Source organism: Apteryx mantelli, chromosome 2 (assembly GCF_036417845.1).
Source record: "Apteryx mantelli isolate bAptMan1 chromosome 2, bAptMan1.hap1, whole genome shotgun sequence".
In the NCBI taxonomy this organism is placed as follows: Eukaryota; Metazoa; Chordata; class Aves; order Apterygiformes; family Apterygidae; genus Apteryx; species Apteryx mantelli.
In genome coordinates, this window is record NC_089979.1 from 33,634,758 (window position 1) to 33,658,220 (window position 23,463).

A 23,463-nucleotide genomic window follows, 5' to 3' on the forward strand; every position below is an offset into this window, starting at 1 on the left:
GTTCAGTACTTCATTTCAAGAAGCTTTTCGGGTTAAACAGAAAAGTCATACAAAAACAAGTATGGCGAGTCCGACTTAATGCACTCCACAAAGCGTACTTTGCAACACAGCAATGGAACAAGGAACAGACCACAGGATTAAAGTTAAGCCAAATGAATTTAGGAAGCTACAACTACTGATTTTACCTGAGTTGCATTGACCTACTTGGGCAGAAAATGTTAGTCACATCTGATAAAAGCTTTAAGCCCTGATCCTCCTGTTTAAGAGCTTCCAGAAGATGCTGATACAAGCTTTCAGGTGTGTGCTTGCTCTCACTCCTTCTTCCCCAGCCCTGAGTCTCCTATACACACTGAACACCACACTGTTACAGCATTTGTCTCGGAAGATCCACTGAGGCCTGTGGCACTCCACCAATGAAAGAGCAACGACAAGCGCATCTGTGCAGATTTCATTATAAAAATGAGCTTAGCCTTGATGATTACACAAGGGTGTAATTTTTGGACCAAACTTTCTGAATGTTCACTGGAGCTTTTGACTTTTTTTTTTTTGCTTTGTTTTTTAACTGAGACAGTTTACAGGAACTGAAAGTTAAAAAAGTTGAATTTTGTTGGTTGACCAGCTGGGACAGGGGGGCGGGACTTTTCCTTCTTTGGACTGGGATACTTTCCTTTTTCAGTATATGTTTTCTTCTGCAGTACACTTGTTTTTCCTCATCCGAAATTCTAACGACCTTCTTTATGATGGCAAATACTGAACACTGAAAGGAGCATTTTCTATATGTCAGGTACCTGGCTGTTTTCAGGCACGCTGATGAAGACTTTACAAATTCATTACCTCATATTACATAGCAAAGCAAAGAGTCCTAAGTGTTTCCTGGATGAAACTTTTAATAGGCAGTTTAGCAACACATCCTGACTCAGTACTCTTTACTGCATAAAATCTGGATGACCAAAAATGTGTTTGCAAAGCTCAACCTCCCAGGCTTCAGGAAAAGTTTCTTTCATCTGTAGATGAAAAGTCTTTCATCTGTAGCACCATGTAAATGTGGTCTGAAATCAGTGGTCTACTTCAAAACAAAGAAATAGGAGTTCAGTGTTTTCACATGAGATAGCTAACAGTGCCCTTACATGTCATACAGGGATGAAAACCAGAGGGTGCAGGACAACTTCTGGAATTTAAGAGCATAGAATTATATCCAACAAAGATTAAGTAACTCTACACTCTCAGAGAGCAACTCCTCAGTCATGCTCTGTGTATCTATTTTGGGATACCAAACAGCACCACTTATGATTCTCCAATAGTTGTCACTATGGTCACCACAGACCCAGCTTCAGTGTTCTTCATATCCTGGAATGCCCTCTGGGCCACCAACTGACCTTTCTTAATTATATCCTGTAAGAACTCCTTGCTGAGAGACAGGAAAGCTGTCTCACTGCCCTAGTTTAGTGACTCTAATTGTTAACAAAGATTACCTGTCAGTCATCTGCTTAAGACTATTCCTCTCCCCTCCTCAAGTACATGGGATCTTTGGGGTTTGCATACCTAAAAACGTTTTGAATCTAGTCATTCAGGTTATATGAAAAGTTTTAAATTGAGTGCAAGCACAGGAAAACCCATTCTCCTAACAGGATTTGCTCATATCTTAACTTCACTGTCTAAATTAATACTTATCGTATCTGCCATAAAACTTTTGTCAAGAAATGCTTTTATTTATAAAATAAAAAAGCCTCCCTGGATGAGAAGCTGATAAGATAAGCAGCTTTGGAATCCTCTAACTAGGCACTGTCTTTGCAAAGGTCTCATGAGATTTTTAAGCACCTGACATTACTACCTGTGCAGAAGATATTAGTCTGCCAGGCACGAAAGAGCTTGTCCATTACTGATGGATAACGCTACTAATCAGTTGCTGCTTAGTCCCCAGAACCAGCACCTCTTCACATTCTCAAGTAGATGAACAGAAGCACTGATAGGAAAATAGCCTCCTTCTTCAGCCCTCTGAAAATCAGTTTTTCCAACCAGGAGGATGCTGAGAGCTAGTACCATCATTACAGAAGACCAAAGAACTAGTTTGTTATGCGTTTGTCAGTCCAGTGACACCATCCACAAGATTAAAAGAAATAAGTGTTTTTCTAAAATATCAGAGAAGAGCGTTCACTCCTAACAAGGAAAAAAAAATAAAAAAGTCTCTGATAGTGACAGGAACTGACACCTATGAGAGGGTATGAGGCAGCTTCAGTGGAGAAACTACACAGTTGCCAGTAATGGGTCAGAGCAGCACAAGATGCTTTTTTGCAACACACACTGATATTAAGTGTCAGCAAAACAACAATAGGTTCCACAGGTGCCAGCCTGTTGCTTATCCTTAGTGGTCAGTCATATGGAAATTAGTAACACCACCACCTCAAGAGGTTATATGCCTTAATGAGTGAATGCTAAGCTCTGCTCTTATAACTTGTGTGCTCGGAAGTATCCTCTCAGCTGCACATTTCAAATCATTATATTGCTTCTCTCCCCACACCAGCCCACGAAGTTTGGTGATGCGTTGTTTGTAAGACACTATGCACAAACTGTTCTTGTCTCTGGGGAGCCTAGGATGGCCCAGTGACCTATCATAGTTCCACTAAGAGATCTTATAAGCAAAGAAAAAGGATGTCAGCTTAACCCAATGTCCAACACAGAGAAAAAAAAAACAAAAAAACAAAAACAGCCTTCCTCAGCGGTGTCCTTAAAACAATCTGGCAAGTCTCCTTGTAGTATACTCTCTTAAAAGGAGTCAGCTCCTGAGAGGTGTGCTTACAGCACTGCCTATTCCCAGGCTAGGACTATTTAAGTCTGCCAAGTATAAATTAGACCTCAGAGTACCGCTTTATTACAGACCAGCTGGGAGGAAGGGAAAAGAAGAGAAGCTGCCCTGGAGAATCTAACAGACCCACAGAAACACGATGTGCCAGATAATATTGGCTAGTTCACTGGCAAGAAATATCAGGACTTCCTAAGACAGATAGGAATCAGCGATGTTCAAGATATACAGATGTCTGATATTCACTGAGTCTGCATCATGCACCTGTTTTTCAAAAGATAAACTGCTGTCTGTGCACATATTTCACAGGAATTAGTGAGCTACAGAATGGCCAGGCTGCAAAATTCATTGCCACAATAAACAGCTTTGTACAAGAGTATTTAACAGAGAATACTCATTTCAAACAGGTTTACATAAACAATAGCAGTCAACAGTTAAGAAGCAGAAGAGATGTACAGAGATGTGTAAAAAGCTTTAAGATCTAACTCTGTTTAGTCAGTCCGAAAAAATTGTAAGGCATAGAAGTGACACAAACATTTCTGCAAAGGTTTATCATTATACTGAACATACATCAATTAAGCAGACACCTTGACATAAAAGACAAACCAAATCCTCAACATTTTTAAACCAAAGTCCGTTTCTCTTTATGAAAGGAACTACTTAATCATTAAGCTTGTGGTGATGAGAAGACAGTCAAAACAATTTAAGATAAACTTAACTGACTTTTCTACTAAAAAATTCAAGAAAACCTGTTTGATTTCTGCATCAAGAAAGCCTAACATTTTAAAAATAGAAGTGTAAGCAATGTCTTGATGCAACTTTAAAAACAGCATATATATAAAGCAAAGTTATTCACAAGTAGTCAGTGTCATCTGGGCCTTTAGAAGATTTATGTATTACTTTTAAAGCCTCTTGTTATGAGGGACCCAAAACAACAAGTTTCATCTCAAGTTAACAGGACATCTGCAATAGCAGCTCTGTCCCAGAAAACACAGAATCATAGTTTATACACAAGTGATTATCTGTGGAACATTAGTTAATGATATGCAGCAAACGAGACAGTAATATGATGCTCCTTTTCCTTCAGTATCACTTTCATAAAACCAATAATAGCTTGAGGGAAAAAGAAGAATCTTTTAGAATGAAATATAAAACAGGTTTAGTGCAAAAACTGAAACATACTCTCCTAACTTTTTAGTACAATTGTAGCCTCTGCAGCTACAGTCTTAAACAGATCAAGTCACAGTTCATTTAATTTTGAGTAGGCTAAATGTGGCCCATGACAATATATTCACTAGTTCAGCCACTGATAGAGTTTGAAAGCTTACTGCACATAAACATTTCAAGTTATTTAAATAACTCACTTCCAGCAGCAACAGAACAACATATGCCTTGCCTTTAGCAAAAAAAAAAATAGAAATGAGGTCAAGTGTAAAAATAGAAGATGGTTACATTCCTGTCACTTGAAACCTCATCTTAGAGCTATGTATTTACTGCAGCCTCTACAAAAAAAAAGCCCAACCTCAAACAAAAGTCAACTTTATCAAGCTCCAAGTGTACTAAAACCTTTGGGGTTTTGAGATTTAGATACAATATTTCCAGAAGTATCACAATAGCATGCAGTAAGATTACAGATGAACAATTTTTAATATTTTTTTATCAAAATATTTGTTTCTCAGTCTGAGAATATCAAATTTTATTTAAATTTATTATGTGTCTCTCATAAAATGCTAATCAAAAAAATTTGGTGTCTACTGTACCAAACCTGAACTATCAGTCCAGCAATAATGAGACTGCTAGTAGGTTTCTGCTAGGTGGAATCTGATGCCTTAGAGAAAGAGGGAGTGAGCATGAGAGCAAGCAAGATCTTTATATCTACATAGATAAATCTTTAGTAATGGAAGAACATAGTCCTTTAAAAAGAAAAAACACTCAAGGTTTATCACCAAGATCACGTTTACTAGATTCTTAATATGGTCCAGTGTAATACAACAGTATGTTTTTGAGAAGTTACTTTATTTATTACTTAGGCCTTTAATCTTTAAGGGGGACGAATAAGTAAGGCCTGGTCTTTTGTTCCCCATTTCTCTTCTCTGTTCCTTTGAGCTGTGATGCAAAAATCTTCAACTCCCAATTAATTCCTAAATTCTTTCACTAATGCAATTTAAGAGAGTCACATTGAATTCATCAATTTTACCCTGATTTAGGAAAACAAAAAAAAACCACCTAACCCTGTAACAATTACTTTGACAAGATAAATTAAAAAATATATATATATATATATCTACTTGTACATAACTTTCTTCCCTTTAATCCTCAAAGCCTGTATATCTCTAAGGCTCCTCACACTTTAAAGGCCCATGTCATAATCTGCTTCATTCTCCAGGCACACCACATAAATCTGTAAGCCAACAGCATCTCCTAAAATGGCTCAACCTAGTCCAAAAATCCCATTTATTTATTAAGATGTTCAATGCCTACTTTATATAAAAGACATTATCCATCCTTCACAATTCTTAACCAAGAAAAGTATCATTTAACAAAACTATCAAGATCTATAAGCCAAATATGAACTAAATGGATTTTAAAAGTATATCAAAAAGAGTCTTTATGCAAATGCAAAAGTCATTCAGAAAATACATTCAACTCGGTTTACCAATGAAAGTTTAGAGCATTGTTACCAAAGCCTGTTCCACAAGCAATTTCTTACAGTCATTCTAGCACTCTCCCTATTCCTGTTGCTATTTGAAAAACCTACTTAAAGGTAACATTTTAGAATAAGTTTTGCTTTTGCAACAATATCACTTTAATTCACACTTCTATGGCCAGCCTGTTACTTCTACCACAGATTTCATTTTTGCGAGCATTCAGCTCTACTCACAAGTGATGAGACAGCTTATTTGCCAGCACATATGAAAGATAAAACTGAAGGTTATGTGATAAAAGGCTCATCTCCACACCCACAAAAGAGCACAGAGGCAGACTGGCAGGTGGAGGAACCCCAACGAATACCATGACCCAGCTCCTCCCAGGGCTATCGCAGGAGAGCCATCAGCTCTGGTCAACAGGAAGGGTTCAGCTCTCCAGAGCACCTTTCAGAGGGGCATTACTGCATGGGGGGCTATGAGACTTATTATGGGATGCAGAGGAAAAACATTTGGGCATCGTACAAGACTTATCTTGGGAGGTTTAGGGGAAACCTTTAGGGAGGGAAAGGAAGGAATCCAGGTGGTTTGGGGAGGAACAAGCGTGGGAAAATAGAGGGATAAGGGGATAAAAGGGGCTGGCCACCTGTGAACAGGCTGCTGGTCAGTACACTTGTCTGGCCATGCCCTGTGCCTGGTCACCACCATCTGTCCTGTCAGCTCATTAACTATTTTCCTGGGTGAGGGGGCTCACTATTCTGTGTGCATGTATAGACATCTAAGTGCCAGCAACTAGAGTGGGATCACAGGTCACAGGGGCCTGTGAGTCTGTGGTGCCAACAACAGGAGCAGGTGAGGGTTCCTATATCAGTGCGTGATGGCTAGCAAATATCAAGCTGCATTAGCCAGAGAGCATGGGAAGTGGCTTGGAAGCCAGGGGTAGGTGGGTGTGTGAGAAACAACTGGAGGAGCTAGCTACTGGAGGGACCAAGGGGTCCAGGCCAACTGCTGGAGACCGTAGGGTCTGGGGGTTGACTAAGAGACCCATGCATGTGTGTATGAAGCAAGGGAAGATGAAAGGCTTCAAGTGCCAGTTACAGGACAGACTTTGTGTCTATGGCCAGTTACTGAAAGGATCCTTACTGTATTTATTTCCCATTAATGGACCTTAATCCCGATCAGCCAGAGAAGGGTACAGGACAAAGTCATTGGTGCTGTGTGAGTATGCATGAGTGCTGTTTTCTGTCTGTGTTTATCTGTGTGGGTTGCTGTGTGTGTGTGTAAAACATGTTGCATACACGGGTTTGTGTGCGGGCCACTGGAAATGCATGTACAGTCTCACTGCTGGTTGGACCTGAAGGCATGGAGCTGCAGCAGCCTCACCTCTATTGGGCTACCAGATTCAGCAACTCCTGAACAAAAATTCCATTATAAAGCGACACATACAAAGCTGTGCATGCTTAAATGAAAACTCAGATGACAGACTTACATTCAGACATAATTCTGAAACAAATGATATTTGAAAGCCCCTTGTTAGAAAGTGGCAATTCAAATGTTAACCTCATATTCAAATTAATTCTGCATAAGTCTACTCACTCAGATTTCCTCAAAATGTTTCAAATGTCATCAGTACTTACATCAGTACCTAAATCAAGCCCAGTTACCGGGAGTTTTGATGACGACAGATGCATTGCCTCCTTATGGCCCCAAACCTTTAAGCTATTTAACGTGGCTAAACATACATGTATAAGCAGGGCCTAGTTTTATTTTATAGCACTAAGGAATCAGTAATACCTTCAAATATAAAAAGCTAAATCAGGATCAAAGCCCAACAACAAAAACTGACCTTTCCTTTGTGACTAAGCAGATCGTTTCAAAATGAATAACTGATCCAAGAGACAATTCTATGGATTTATTTTAAGGACAGGAAACTACACCCAGTAAGAAACTGTTTAACTACTTTATGAAGAAAGGTGGAGTTATGCTTATTCACCTGAGTTCTAAGGGATTTCTGTTAAAAACTTACATAAATCTAGGAAAAACTGACTTCTAGCTGTCTTCTCAACCATATTCTAGAAAGAATGCATAAACAAAACTCCATGTTCAGTTATTTTTTAAATTACGGATGTTTTTCTTTGAGAGCTACAAGAATGTTTCTTTTTCACTTAGTTTAAAATTTTCCACACTTGTCCTCTCTTTGAAAAAGCATAAACACTTTTACATTGTTATTGTCATTCCTTTATAGCAGTCTTGGCTTAGGGTATCCTTTTGAAGGTGACTGACAGGGGCAGAAGAGTGAAAACAAGCAAGGGAAATCATTTTTATAATTTATAAACACAACTGGTTTGCATAATCTCTTATACTAAACTTCTAATCTGCCTAGTCTAAGATACTGACAAGCTTCTCTAGCTAAAGATTACAAGACAGAAATACAACTTTCAAAAATGGTAAATATTAAAAGCAATACAATTTCATACAGTTAATGTCTAAAACTGTGAACAGAACTTATTAAATAGTCATTATTTTAGAACTTTGCTCAAATGGTTAATTGTTCTTCACAAATGTGCCAACCTGCCTCTGGTCTCTAAACAACCTCAAGGGGGCCTGAAATCATACCAGTTTTTAGTACTGCCAAAAATTACAAATACTTGAACAAAAACTCACAGGCCTTCTTTAAAAGCCAAAACCAAAATACATATGCACATTTTTAAACTGAAAACGCTTAGGCATCATTTTGTTTCCAGGTAAGAATCAAGCACAAGTGAAAATATGGCTCCAAAGTTACGATCTTATAGTACTAGCAACTGCAGATGTTCAAACCTAAAAATTAGTAACCAAGGGCTATATACTGTGTCTGGGTTAGAGCATTTAGAAAAGCTTGGGTAACCATTTCGAGATACTTAGACAAATATTTCACCACAAAATGGAAGCTGACAACCTTTCATTACTGCTTGATGTAGCAGCTGTGCACTTCAACAGCACAAGTGAAATCTTTATCCCCTTAACCCTACCCCATAACTTCTTTTCAGTCATGAAAAGCACCTGGGTTTCACCTGACAGAAGTGTAGTTTACAGACCATATCACGAGAGGCTGCTACAGTCACATAACCTGCTTCAGTCATACCAAGAATACACCATATCCAAAGCATGCCAGAATAGAGAAGTCAGATCCTACACTGACTTTTTTTTGAGAACCGAGTTATTCCAGAAGACACCACAATCTCAGGAAACTACGCAATAATGAGCCTTAGTCAAAATGAATGCATAATTAACTGAAGTAAATAAGCAGCCATTACAGCCTATGGGATTCATATGCTGCAACTGTCAGCTCGCTGGAAGTTATAAAGAAACTCAGCAACTCAACTTTTCATTGTCCTACCAGTTTCATTGACCTACTGACTGCAATAATGACAAATTTGGAGTTTGTTGAAAGAACAACAACATGGTAAAGATTACATTGCAGGTGACCACACTGAATGGAAACAAAAATCTGCAACACATTTCATTTTCAAAAGGGTAAAGGGGAGACTTTTGCAAATAAACAGCAGGGTCGCATGCCTCAGCAGAAGAGCCAGCAGACTTCACCTGGCAGAATCCAACATCAGCAAGAGCAAACAAGTACATTCTGAGTCTCAGGGAAAGATTTTCAGATGGAAATCAATGGCAAACTGATGTCCTAATAAGAATACTCATAGCATTCCTGACTACTTGAAACTATTAATATTGCAGGAATATTAAGCTTTTACCTTTTTGCTGAAACTAAGCATCTCATGTATTGATCTTAGAAGTTCATGCTTTCAACAATATTAATTTGCACAAGTTTTAGCCAGATATTTCAAACAAAAACAATTGTGTTGCAGACACGATTACCAAGACAGGGCCTCCAAGTCTCTGCTCTTTTTGATTTCGATATGTAGACCATTATAAAGCACAGTGATCTTCATTGGGCTGAGCAGTATTACCTGGCTTTTTCTTTCCAACATTTGTCAGGAAACTCACATGGTAATTCCTGAATGTCTACTGAAAGCATCTCCTACAGATATACCACAAGCAAGTCCTAAGAATAGTAACCCCTTCTCATCTCCTCCCCACATGGTCCTAATTCCTCTTTCAGTGTTAAAACAATCATTTATAGGAATGAAGCTTTTCATTTGGGACAGGTACACCACAAACATATCACTTTCTGGATGTGATTCACTAGCTGACTATTACCATAAACAGTTTGAATAACTTTATCACCTTGCATATGGAAGCCATAAACTGATGTAGGTATCTCTTTAGACAAGCAACTTCCTTTTGCTTTTAGAATAAAAAAATACAAAGAACCAAGTAAGACATGTCATCTATTAGATGTTCTCTTTGAGGTTAAGTCCCCTTTCACTCCTGAAGACAACTGGAACCGATAGCAAATGTTACTTGTTTTGCTTGAAGGTCAGTACCAATACAGATATTTTCAGTAATTACATTGAGTAGCACGTGTATTTTGTATATACCATATTTCATACTTTCTCTCAATATGTCTTAAACTGCTATTATAGGACTCCACTTTGATTTTACCTCTTACCTCTAAATCTATAAAAGCAGTTATAGACATCAACTGCAAACAAACAAACAAACAAAAAAACTCTTCCCAATGACATTGTCAGATGCCTCCTGATGGAAAATTATCCAGTACTAACATGTTGTTCTATTCATCCTGAAAATAATTTTCAAAATGGTTAATTTCCCATTAAAATTATGCACAGCCAATTGTCTTCCTATAGTCCTCAATGATAACAGTAATAACAAAACACTGAGATATGGGAGGGGTGATTCAGGTGCTTAAACACAGACCTCTAGTGCCATTTTAGATGCTCATGGTAATTACAGGCTATCTGGCCTATGCTATGGCAGCAATTAGCTTTAAAACTCAAACCTCTTCTGCCCACATCTTGTCCTCCCTTCCTCCCCATAAGTAAGAAGAGTTGCTGTCATCGTGCGAGTTAAGAGCCCCTAATCTGAACAGAGAAACTAAAGAAGGTTGAAGAAAGTGTCCTTGGAAGGGAACATGACAGCTGGAACAGGAAAAGTAACCAGGGAAGTTGAGGCATCATCAGCCAAAAAATTTCTAAGAGAAGAGACCAGAAACAAAGAGACACTCCAGACCTGTAAACACTTCACAGAAATATAGGCAGTGTATCTGCAGTGTATCATTACAAGGTTCTCAAAACTCTCAGAACAGAGATCCCATTCACAGTGACTATGCTGGTGCACAACTGGTTGGTTGTATATTCTGTGTATGTGTACATATGCATATAAACATACAAACAAGCTCTTGTAAACCTTGCCCATTAGCAAGACAAAGGCTGTCCTTTCTCTGACTGCTCACTTATCTCTACCTAGATTTATCCTGCCTGGCATTTAACTTCTCCTTCAGAAGGCGGCAGGTCTTTAGCAGATCCTGTGTCATACCTAACAGCTCCATGCAGACAACCAGATACCCCATAGCACCTAAAAATACAACTACACATCTATGTTAAAGTATCTTTCGATATCTGCAGTGTGGAACTAATTTCCTTACAAGCCTTCATAAAGGATTCCAACATCCCACGTTGCTATCAAGCCACTTGATAAATGAGGCTTAAGCTTAGAGATAAGTTTTTGTTGTGAAACAATCTAGAATGTAACAAAGAACCTTTTAAACATTAAGTCCATTTCTCTTCTGTTACACCCCAGAAAAATTTGGATTTGCAAACCCAAGTTTAGCATTAATTTTGTAACAATATGCTGAGCAAATACTGTTTTAAGAAAATTGAGTAAAATGTAATGCAGTAATTCAGAGAAAAATCCTAAGCCTCAATATTAAGTTACCTTTTCATCTTAAAACTCAATTTCCTACAATTCATAGAAATTAATGTTCTGCATTTGTAATAAACTAGCCTTCATCACTAAACACTATATAAAGCAAAGCCAGATCTTCAAGATTAGCCTTCATTAAAAGCATCTTCTGAGCAGTGCGTTCCAAGCCATTTTCTGCCACAAAACAGCTTTCCAACTAGAGAAACAGTTTATTCTTGTTGCATGTTCACTTCCCCACTCTACAACTCCTCCACCCAAGAATACACCAGAATATGTAGCCTAGGAGTTACCATGGTGACTCCTGATGTCACCTCTACACTATTTTAGGACTGTAAGGTTTTTTTTGTTGTTTAACTGCTCTACGATGACTTCTAAAACACTGTTTTATCCTCAGAGAGAAGCACAACTTATGTTTTTGGGCATCAGTTTAAGGGACTGATATAATTCTTTACAAGAGATACTTGACTTATTTTTCTATCAGTGTACAATGATAGACACTACAGTTGTTTTCTAGAAACAGCTTCCAATACCTCTTGCTTCAGAAAGAAGTTTCTGGGGATTAACTGCAACTTTTTAAGACATTTTAGTCCTTTTAAATTTTAAGAGCATAAATACTTTACTACTTTCAAAGTTTCCAATAAGCTCCTAACCAGAGATGGTATGCATCTTGCAAATTAGGTATCTGAACATGTTTTTTAAAAAAGGATTGACACACACACAATCATCAGGATTTCAATCTCCTAAATTACTTAACTTCACTGCCAACTTTGAAGTGGTGACACTGACTCTCAAACAGAAATTCGGTATGATGTACCAGTAAGACAAAAAGGACAGAAAATTAATACTACTCTTCTGAATGGCAGCTGGGTAATCATTTACTGCTGAAAAAACTGATATTCAACATCCTTAACTGCTACAAATTCTATCCTTTCTTCAAGGCCAGAAAGTCCAGCCCAATTTTCTTAAAACAACATAGCATGAGCAACTCTTAAGAATTTGTGTTCAGCAGGCCTGAAGGCTCTCATTAACATCCAGTACACACAAATAAGCCTCAAAGGAAATGGAGCACAGCAGCTGTTTCCTTATGTTTTAATGCAATTATACCCACATTTAACATACAGTACTTCACTCCCTAGAACTCTGTAAAAGGAAGAAATAGAAATGTGTTATCATGCTTCTGTGAAGTAGATACACAAAAAAGCTCTCCTTCAAAAAAACCCTCACATTCATTCCATTTCATCAGCGCTTTTCTAGATGTTTATCAAATGTGGACTGAAAGTAAAATGATATAATAACAAAAAATTCTCACACCACTGTTTTAAGGACAGTTAACAAAACTAGACCAAACAGCACGGACAAGCACAGAAACATTTCCTCATGCTGCTTTTTGAGTCACTACTTCACAAGGTACACTTTTGGTTAGAGATGATGAAGCACACAGATCAACTTCTAACCCTGCCAGAAGATGCCTAAAGTGCCTTTAGGCAAGGCACAGACCTGATTATTCATTTACAAAACAAGATGGCACACACATTCTTCCAGCCTTTGCATTGAAATTTTACATTCTAAGTAGGTAAAATAATCAGATAATATTCAGTGATGCTTGCAGGAAGGACTGTGCCAAGTCTGTAGATTTCAAAAGATTTTTCTTAAACTGCCAGCTAATTAATGACTGGCTTCAGAGAATCACTTTTAGTTCAGCAGGACAAAACATTAGATCTCTGTGATATTACTACTGAAAATGGGAACAAAGCAGGAAATGAAAAGAACAGGTCAGGATAAAGACATTCATCCTGAAACACTACAGGCCAATGCCTGTATTTTTCAGTCATTTCTCACCATGCATTGAAAACTGGGATGCGTATTCCCATACTGGATACCAATTTCAAAATTACTTTTAATGTGTTGTTTTGGAAAAAATTTAAACTACCAACATAAAACTTTCTGGAAAATTGCTTGGAAAAATTATTTTCTCTGTATTAAGTTTTAGGAGCATCTCTGAAGGGGGGGGGGGACACTTTTACTGACTACGCATCAGAGTAGGAATTTGAAATTTGGCAGAGTTAAGGTCTTTGTCTTATTGTTCTTTCTTTCATATTTGCCTAAAAAAAGTCACAGGAAACATACTCTCTTGCGACTTCCACCGATATCATCCCTGAGCCTACCTGTAGCTTCAGAACACACACCTATGATCTCAAACCAGCTGCACTTCTAGGTTACGAAAACATAGCTCTGGTAGTTTTCTGTTCCTGTACTGGACCACACAATACAAGTCCGGCAGTTGCTTTCTATTCTTAGTCTCTTAGGCAGAAGCCTTTTCTAAAGGAGTTGTTGGGGTTTGGCACAGTCACTGAAAGGAAAACTGAAGACAAAACAATAAAACTCACCAATCTGGCAAGATTAGCACTATAAAAATGGCAAGACTTCATAAATTAATAGATCAAGTAGCGCGAAATCCAAAGTGGCTGGTCAAATATCTAGAGCAAGGAACAACTAAAGAGGAGACTGAGATTAGATGAAAAAAATCAACAGAGAAAGCCACTTAACAGAGGCTGAAAGATTTTTACAAGGATTCTGGAGTGAAGACATGAGATTATGCAGGCAAGGAACCTAACCCTATGGAGACTCAGAGATAACATTCAGCTGTCCAGGGTATAAATACAGTATTACATAACATTTTCTGTTTCTGCAGTTTCATGACATCTTCCTCATCGCAGACCTCCCAACAACATCCAATTGTTCTCCCTTGCATTTCTGAGGGGCACTGACTATTGTCAAGAACATCTGGCTAAGTGTCCATCTCCAAAGCCTTCATTGTGATCCTGTGACCTCACTCATGTATTTCTTACATTACTACTTTATACTTTCTTTATTCTTCCAAAGTTAGTTAAGATACCGTTCTGGACCTTTCACATATTTGTCCACCTACACATCCAAACGGTTTTTCAAACTTTTCAAACAAATCAGGCAGGAGTCCTACAGAGAACAGCTCCATTTATCCAAGCCTGATTCATTCCAAAGATGGTCTGTCCAGTGCCCAGAGTAAGGTAAGGGTCCTGTGGAAAAAAATGCATCACACATTATGATTCATTTACAATGAATAATGAATTACAGTTACAAAGGCACTCTCGGTTTCGGTATTTACTAACTATAAGCACTAGATTTTTGCACCTTAAAAGCATTCTCTTTAATATGGAGGGAATAGGGTCAAGAGGGATTGAGTATCTTCATTAATTCATTAAAGTGCTGACTACCCTTATCTGTGACTTTTTTGTGTGTCTCACAGTTTACAGCTCATTATCAGAAGAAACCTTACCTCCCTGCTAAAGTTTGCAATTCAGCTGGCCTTGACCGAATGAAAACTTGAGAGAGATACAGACTACCCCTTCTAAGAGAACAGTAGTTTATGGGGCATTGCAAGTACACATGCATTCTCCACACAGTGCAGCAGCTCCGTCTCTTTTCTCACTTAGACCGTAAATATGTTTTCCTTAGTCTTTCACCACCAAGAAAAGAGAATCTTCCCTCTCCATCCTAGTTTGTTTGTTGTTTTTTTTCCCCCCTCCTCTTTCTCTCTCTCTTTTGCTGTCAAAGACGGTGGAGCTGCACAAGCCCGGCCCAGGTTGCCGACTACGTCTCACCGAAAAGCCACGGCTCCTTGCCCCGCCGCCCTCCCTTCCCCTCGCTCCAACTTTGCCGCGAGCCTCCGACTCGGGCCGAGGCAGGGGGCGGAGGAGGGGGCAGCCCGCAGTGCCGGCCGAGGAGGGACGGCGCTCACCGCAGACGGCGGTGAAGCTGCAGGCAGAGGTGACCCCAGGACGCCGCCCCCGAGCAGATAACAACAAAGAAACAGGCGCGGGAGGAGGTGGCTGCCCCGGAGCCAGTTCCTGCTCCTCCCCCTGCGCCGCTCGCAGCCAAAGCCGAGACCACAATGTAAACAGAGATAAAATGTGCGTTTATGGCAAAGCAGGGGGTAGAGGCGTCCTTTACATTTTCTTGCGGCTGCTGCCAGCAGCGCACACCGTCTGTCTGCTCTGGTTTCAGGGGCGAAAACCAGAGTTATCCGGCGTTTTATACACTTCACGTGCGTAAACAAAGTATTTCTCTCCTCTCTCTGCCGCCACCGCTTCTGAGGGAAAGAAATAACCTTCCCCAGCCGATCGGTTTTTTCTTGAAACAAAACAGAACGTTGTTTCACAATCCCTTTTGCTCCCTCCATAATGTTTCGACCCGGAAAACGCAACCCCCCTACAAAACCCGACGTTATTAGGGCTTGAGAGGGAAAATATGCGAGCTTCCATCCTCGCTCTCTATCCCCAAAGTCAAGACCATCCAGGGGAGGAGGCAGAGCACGGCATCGTTACTGGGGACGAGCGCTTCCCCCTCCCCCCCCAAACTCGTCCGGATTTCGAGGCTGTAGCCTTTTCTCCCCCCCCCCCCCCCCCATTAAATTCACGTTCCCTCACTCCTGCTCGGACCCACGGCAGCTACACAAACACCCTCTCCTCACCTCCCTTTTGGGGCCAGAGATTATTTATTATGCAGGCAGCGAAAGGACGCGGGGGGGGGGGGGGGAGGGAGTTAGAGAGAAGGAGGAACAGGGTGCCGAGGGCGTACACGTTCTCCCGTCCCGGGCTTCCCCATCCCTGCAGGCGCAAGGGAAGCCAGAAGCAGCAGACCCTCGCCCCGTCCCGGCGGCACGAAAACAGCCTCCCCCCACGCGCCTCGCCAGCCCGCGCGCGCGGGGGCCAACGGACGGCAGCACAGTAACGCGGACGTTACTGTCGTCCTTTGGCCGCGCTCCCTCCCCTCCCGCCGCAACTAACCGTCCCGGCTCCCGGACGGCCACCTCCGCGCCCCCCCCCGCGCAACCGTAACGGCCCGCGCGCGGGACACTCACCCGTCCTGCAGCGGCCCCCGGCCCCGCGCCGGGAGCCCCCCCTCGGGGGGGGAGTGGAGGCGGAAGGGCGCTCCGGCCGCCTACGCGGAGCGCAGCGGGGGCAATCACCCCCGCACCGGACCCGGCTAGAGCGGAAGGCGGCCAGCCCGCGGAGCAGCCCCCTCCCTGCCCCCGCACGCCCGGTGGCCCCGCGGGTCGCCCGCCGCTGTTTGTGTTGATGTGAGACACCGCAAGGGAAGGAGGGGCCCAACAGCTGAGAGGATGTAAACAGAAGGCCACGTGACCCCGCCTGCGCGGGCAGCCGGGCCCCCGCCGCGCGCAGGGCCGTCTTAAAAGGGGGGGGGGGGCCGCGAGCGGCTTCGCCTCGCTTCGCGCCGTGATTGGCCGCGCTTCGCCAGCCCGAGAGCTAATGGGAGCGCAGCGTTCGCGGCGTTCGTCACCAGTCGCCCGGGGACGTCGGGATCCTTCTCCCGGCGCCGATGCCCGGCCACATCCCCTCCCCTCCCCCCGCCGCCGGGGGGCGTCGCTCTGGTGGGGGGCGGCAGCGCGCTTGTCTGCCCTGAGCGACAGCGGAAGGGAAACAGGAGCAGGCTGACGCAGGGGAGGGACAGGCCGGCCACAGAGACCCCAGCGCGGAGGAGGGTCGGTGGCGAGGGCCCGAGCAGCCGGGCGCGGCGGCGGCGGAGACCGGCCCGGGGCGGGGGCAGCGCCGGCGGGAGGCCAGAGGAGTACACACAGCTTCTCAGGCCCGATCTCTAAAAAATATGCCTGACTCCTGATGCCCACCCGGAATTGCTCTGCTTTCACCGGGGTTCCTGATTTCAGGGCGTTTTCTCCCTTCTCTGGCGGGAAGAGCCAAGAGGCAGGACAGCATCGCCTGAGACCCGGCGTCTGTAGCGCCTGGCACAGGGGAAGGCAAAAAGTAGCACTTCTGCCCCCCCCCCCAGTGCTGTCTCACAGGGAGGGGACCTTGTGCCCTGATGTTGCTAATGCTCTGAAAAATGAGATAATTTTAAAAACTGCAGTGATCTAGGGAAAGCTTGAAGGAATTTGGGGAGAGAAGTACAGTGGAAGGGGATACGACAGGACCAGGTGGAGACTGAGGCAGCCAGGGGTCCCACATGCTGGAGAAGCCCGAGTTGATCAGAAGTTTCTGGCCCATTGTGGCAGTGGGAGACAGACAGCTTAGATTTCTCAGTCGTCGCCTCATGTTTGGCCTCAAAGGCTGGAGAAATGTCAAGAAATCTGGGGAATCAGAGAGTGGGTAAAGTAGGCTGTTTATGGTGTTTTGAAAAACTGAAGCAAAGGTTTACAGGTGGCAGGACTTGTGCTGTCTTGGCTGATGAGTTTTCCTTTGAGGAAAGGAGAGAGAAAGGCTGGAGATGAGGGTAAGAAAACTGATGGTATTCACACATGGGGAATCAGAAAGGTTCAGCTGATCAGGCAAAAGGCATAGTGTTTAGGGATTTCAGCCAATTGGATATGGAAACCTGAAGATTGATAATTGATGTTACAATGATGGAAACAGCAACTTAAGTAACTTGGTAGCATTCACAATGATAATTTAAACTGAAGTGGTTTTAGTGTTGAGAGATTTGCAAAATAGAGCTGAGAGGCATAAGGTTTTGAGTTTTAGCCAAAGTTTGAATACTGGTGGAACAGGATTTCTAAATAAAAGCCATGAGAAATGAACTACATAAAAATGTAGGTGGTAAGAGGCCAGCAGTGAGTATTACCTTGTTGGGGAGGGGGGGAGAGAGCAGAGGTGAGGAAAGAGTAGTTAATGCCTTCAGCACACAATGACTGTAGATAGCAACAACTGAGGGGGAAATAATTGGCAGCATAAGGGGGAAGTGCTTCTGCTGGGCTAAAATGAGAAATAATTCTCTCTTTTGTTAACTGGACTGAGAGATTTGAGTCACACAATTTTACGTCATGTTACTGCTGTAACTGATGCACTCTAACATGAGAGAAGTAGAGGTGAGAAGAAACAAATAAATTCCTTTTCACCTTGAAATAAGCCTTGCCCTCAAATAGTAAACTTAATAGATCATCTCTGCTGGCCCTGATTATTAAACATTTTTTCATTAAGAATTTTTGGATTGATGTAATAAGCGTCTGTATTTCCCCACCTGTTGCGTGTATAGAAAATTCTTACTTTTCATTCCCTCTCTTTCCATCGCACCTTAGGTGTTCTCTCACATGACCAACACGTACTCATTGCCTGTCAGACCAAATGGACTTAATCATACCAGTATTCACTCCAGACAGAAGTTATGCCACATTATGCTCATTTAATTTTGAGGAAATTTTCTGATAGTGTTTTCCACCCCCCCATAAATTACCATGTTATGCTTGAACTGATTCCATTTTCTTTTCATTTGCAGCAGACAGAGACATCAGATTGGGAAGGTCATTCTCTCCTCTTCTCTCAAAGCCGAAAAGTAGAAGCCTCAATGTTCAGGTTTAGCAGGAAATTCTACTCTCAAACATGTACAATTCTGTAAATCTAATTTAACTCCTGTCATCCATCATCAAACCAGAGGTAAGACACATATTTTCTTTTGCAATATATAACTTTTGCATCTTGATGTGAAATATACTTATTGTCACATCATTTTAAATTTGAGATGTGCATAAATTGGACAACCGTTCTTTTCGTTTAGGTGTAAGTTAACATTCTCAGAAAACATATGTCAGCTCAAGTATTACATGACAGGCTGTCAAAGCTGAGTTCAAAACCTGTGTAGGGCACTTAAGAACAGCACAGTGAATATCCTTTCACCCCCATAGAATAATGGCTTATTTAAGTTTGTGTATCCCCAAAATTCTTTGTTATTTGGAGTTTTCTTACTTTCTATGCGGATTTAAGCAGTATTTACTGTTTCAGTACTTTGACCTGATTCTCTGTTACTTTTTTCATGATCATGCAAACAAACTAAGTCTGTCTTTGTTCTGTGCTGCTGGTCAAGATTATAACATTATAACAGATGCCTGGAAAAAAGTACATACTTAAGATTTCTAATTTACCGATAAAAATTGAGATTTGCTACTAGTGATCAGTAAAGTACTGAGTCTGTTACCATATTGAAATGAAAATCAGATATACACAGCAGATATACACAGCAATTTATAATAAAAAATTTATTCCAGATAAAGATAATGTAATATCATGAGTAGTTAGGTATTTAATTTTTTACCTATACAGAAAAAAGTTGCTCTCTGGACTAAAACAGCGTTTTGACCTTCCTGTAAATGCCAGTAGCTTAAAAGTAGAATGGTGCAAAGAACATTTCTTAAATGTAATCTTGATAACATAAAACTGACAAGTAACATTTTATATATGCTGCCTGTATTTTTTGCACATCTCAGTTCAGACATTGAAAACTAGTTGTATCATCATTGCCATTATTTAAGATTGCTTGCTTCAAGTCGGTTTCAACTTTATGTTCTGGGATACTGAAAAATCACTTTCAAATACTTTCCAGTGCTACAGGAAATATATACAAAGGACACACTTTTCTTGAAATGTTATTTTCAGACATTTTAGTAATTTAATAAAGCTTGGTATAGTAAAATTTTTGCCTAAGCTTTAGCTTTTTAAAATAGTTCTTATGTTCTGCAGTACAGTCTAATAAAGTTACAGCATTATAATGTTCTGTTGGATTTCTGAGGGTTTGGAGTATTTTTTAAGTGTTATCTATATCAAGTAGGAATCTCTGTACTCCCTTGCTTAGCTCTGGAACACCTAATGCAAGGAGAAGGATATAAAAGACATATACCTAAGCTTTGTGTCTACTCAGTTATTTCACATTGTGGCTTGTGCATTTGAATGTTGACTTAGCTTTCCAGAAAATAGTGAAAACTTAGAAATTATCATTTTGAAATGGTCAACCTTTTCATTTTCACTGATTTTGTTCTTTACTGTAGTTAATGAAACCAGATTTTACTGGTAATTTTTAATTCTAACTTTCCCATTTTGCATTGACTGTTGTTTTTGATGTGTGAAAAAGGCACCAATACAAAGACAGAGAAGCAAATTCTAAAGTAGCTGTTTTAATCTATGGGTCTTTATTGTTATGTGGGTTACTTGCCATTTGCTTTCTCTATTGACAAATTTCTGAAGAAGTGTTCTGAATGTCAGCACTTAACAAATGTTGTTAAAGAAGTTATAACTAATGCATATGTATACAGAGGTTTAGTTAACTCAGGAAAAAATAAAGTAACTGATGGTCACCCCAAGATCTAAACAATTAGAATTTCTTGTTTATGGAAAGTTACTTCTTCCTGTGTTTTCAGCTGCTGCTTTATGAAGGGCATAAAATTAAACAAAAAAGAACAAAGCAAGGAAGATGTAGTATTGGATCTGCATGTAGTCCAGAAAGCCCACATAAAAAATACCCCAATAGAGTAGTAAAATAGAGATCAATTAATGTACAATACAAGTTACACCCAAAATACTATGGAAATTTAACTAGATGTCCTGATGAAAAAGCTAAAGCTAAGCTTATGTTTAAAGTATAGACCTTCTATCTGTATTCAGATGAATTGGCTTGAATGGGACAATATGGAGATCTGGGTAAGTAGTACTTGTTCTTACATTAGAGCCAGACAAGAGCTAAGCCAAAAAAATTTGAGGGTCATTTTTAAAATAAATGTAAGAAATGTTAAGATTATAAATTTATAATCCAACAAATAATTCCAATTGTTAGTGGTCCAACTAAATAAAACAATTCTGAAAGGTGCATAAAATCAGTGTTGTCAGCTCTCGCAAATTTAATTTTTTTCTCACATTTTTTTCCATATTGAAAATGTCTGTCAACTTCCATTATGCCAGTAAAGCAGGAACCAAAAGCTGACCTACAAAATATGGTAGGATTAGTATTTTCAGAGTTAATGATATTTGCTGTCTCTGTTTCTTATATTGCTCTTATCATAGGGATAATATATGGCCAATGTAGCACTGTCAATAGAAGCTAAAACAGTTGGGGCTGAAGAACTCTAGACAAATGGTTTCACCACAAGCAGCCATAAGTAGGATGAGAAGAATCCGTTGTTTTCTGAACTCACACTTAGTCCAATATTTAGGCTGATTTGGAGATCAGAAGCTGCTGCTTTCCTCCTACTTCCAAAAAAAAAAAAGTGTCTTCACACCAGAAACTAAACTGAACACTCAAATAATTATAATTTATATTCAATCTTCTAACTTTGGGTAAGTCTTTGATACGTAACATCCTGTTTCTCATTCTCTTTACAGTTGTTACTTATTTTTTTCTCAGGGTTCTGCAATCTCATTAGACTTCCTTCCCCCAGTCTAATCTCGTTTTGCTTTTTTGTTTCATCTTCAATTATCAGGTGTTTTAATGTTGCAGTTGATTCCCTATGTCTGTTTTTTATGTCTTCTCCTCTGATATTCTTGCCTTAGTACAGTATGTTCATTACTATGTCATTGAGGTTTTTTTCATCTTTTAAATTTTTCTTTTCATTGCCCTATTTCTTCTCTTTTATTTTTGGTGGATTTTCTTTTTTCTTGACTGGCTTTGACTGGTCTTGTATGTGTAGAGCACAAAGAGCATGTTCCATATAAGTAGCAGTTACAATTTCAGATACTGTCTTCTGCTCCCTACAGGAGGTGTCACTTCCAGCAAGAGGATACGGTGAGCACATATTTCACACTGTATCATGCATTGTCATTGGTGCAGCCTGTTTCAGGAAGAGAGCTCTGAAATGGAGGAACACTGCAGCGACTTTCTCTTCTCTACCAGAATTAGTCCTTCCTTATTAACATCTTGTCTCAGAGCAAAAAATACTGTACTGTTGAGGAGGTTGCAAGTAATACAGAGGCAAAGGTAATGAAGTAACTGCTGGAAAGCAGCTTCTTTTATCCTTGATGTTTGGCCTCCCTATCATACTTTAAAAACATTTCAACTTGTTTTTGCATTCCTTGTTTCCAGATATTGGAATGTGCCTTCTGTGGCTGTCATCTATCCAAGCACCCATCATGCTGTCTCCAAAGATCAGTAGTGTCTGGGATTTCCAGGTCCCAGGAAGGCTGATTAGCTCTCACACAGTGCCAAACCCAAGCTGCATCCATTCAGTTGCACCTACAGCACCAGCCTTCTCACAGATAAGTTCTAATGGACTAGTCTGACTGCACCGTCACTTCTCACATCATGACCCCCATTACTAATACACAGTGAGATATCAAGCTGGCTCTGTACATTATTCGTTTGGTCTCCTATCACAGGAATGCGGCTGCTTTGCTTTCAGATGTGACCTGGCTCTGTAATTAGTTTAGTCAAATTTGTATAGTGCTGTTTTGACAGGTGAGACCTGCAAGATCTCGCCTCTAAGACTAGTGAGTTGTGCATATGCCAGCTCCTGTACATCTGTGGCTTCGTTAATTGCAATTTAGGTAAACAAACTCCAGATAACTGTCTTAGACAGAAGTGGTCATGTGCTGATCAAGCTTAATATGAGAATAACCTCTCCTAAAGGCTCCAGAATTAGTTAATTCAAAAAGCATGTCTTTATGTGACACATTACTTCATAGAGTATTCCTACTGGTCTTTAAGACTTATCTGTGACTTTAACTTTCTTTTAGTATTGCATACTATCCCTTTCCTGCCCCCTCCTGTGAGGAAAATTCGTACTATAGCCTTTCAAAGGCATTTGTAATTTTAGGAATTGAGATTTTCATTGCTGTAGATTTTGAAATACACTCTCTCCAGACATAAATGCCATTAAACAATTGAATACTGTTACACACCATGTGGATCACGATGGTGCTCCTCTAAGCACACAAAATCAGTTCCAACTAAAATGTGCTGGGGTTTGAGGCACATATATTTGTTTGGGATCACCATAATCTGTCCGTGTATCCCAGCTCTTATGCTCCATTTGAGTGATTGCAACTCCTATCTGCTTTATCAGAGGGAATGTGATAGAATAGTAGCAGAAACTCCTTCTTTTGCTGCCCTGAGTAAGCAGGAATAGCAGCAGTATTTACCAAAAATTATATACCCGTATACATCTAGTTAGGACAGTGCAGGAAATTTTTTCACTTACTATAAAATCCTCTGCTAGGGCAGTGTGAGCATTCTCAGATTTCCTAGAGCAATCATTGGGAGCATTTCTGGGTGCGTGCAAAGGATGGCACATAGCCAGAAGTATCATTTTTAGCTGTCAGAACATAAGTTGTGCTCAGTTCATATTCTAAAACACTGAAAGCACATGTTAGAAATACTTTTTTTTTTTTAAGTGAAAGATGAGAATGTCTG

General features: G+C 40.5%; 1 protein-coding gene and 1 long non-coding RNA gene across 6 annotated transcripts in view; one reads left to right on the forward strand and one right to left on the reverse strand.

The window, feature by feature from the left end:
* Positions 1–16,379, reverse strand: part of PCMTD1 (protein-L-isoaspartate (D-aspartate) O-methyltransferase domain containing 1) — a 49,886-nt gene extending 33,507 nt beyond the window's left edge. Inside the window, exons 1-2 of one of the 4 annotated variants that reach the window (XM_067290448.1) lie at positions 16,184–16,379; positions 14,213–14,339 (exon numbers count right to left, since the gene is read on the reverse strand). The gene's annotated coding sequence lies outside the window, so the exon portion shown is untranslated. The other 3 variants (XM_067290445.1, XM_067290446.1, XM_067290449.1) reach the window with 3 other exon arrangements.
* Positions 16,380–16,612: 233 nt separating this feature from the next.
* LOC106494413 (uncharacterized) lies at positions 16,613–22,599 on the forward strand. 2 transcript variants are annotated; one of them, XR_010883572.1, is made up of 4 exons: positions 16,613–16,825; positions 18,571–18,728; positions 21,813–22,032; positions 22,138–22,599. It is a non-coding gene; the product is annotated as an uncharacterized lncRNA (long non-coding RNA). The 2 variants fall into 2 exon arrangements; XR_001294291.2 differs by lacking the exon at positions 16,613–16,825 and adding an exon at positions 17,229–17,571.
* The last annotated feature ends 864 nt before the right edge of the window (positions 22,600–23,463 follow it).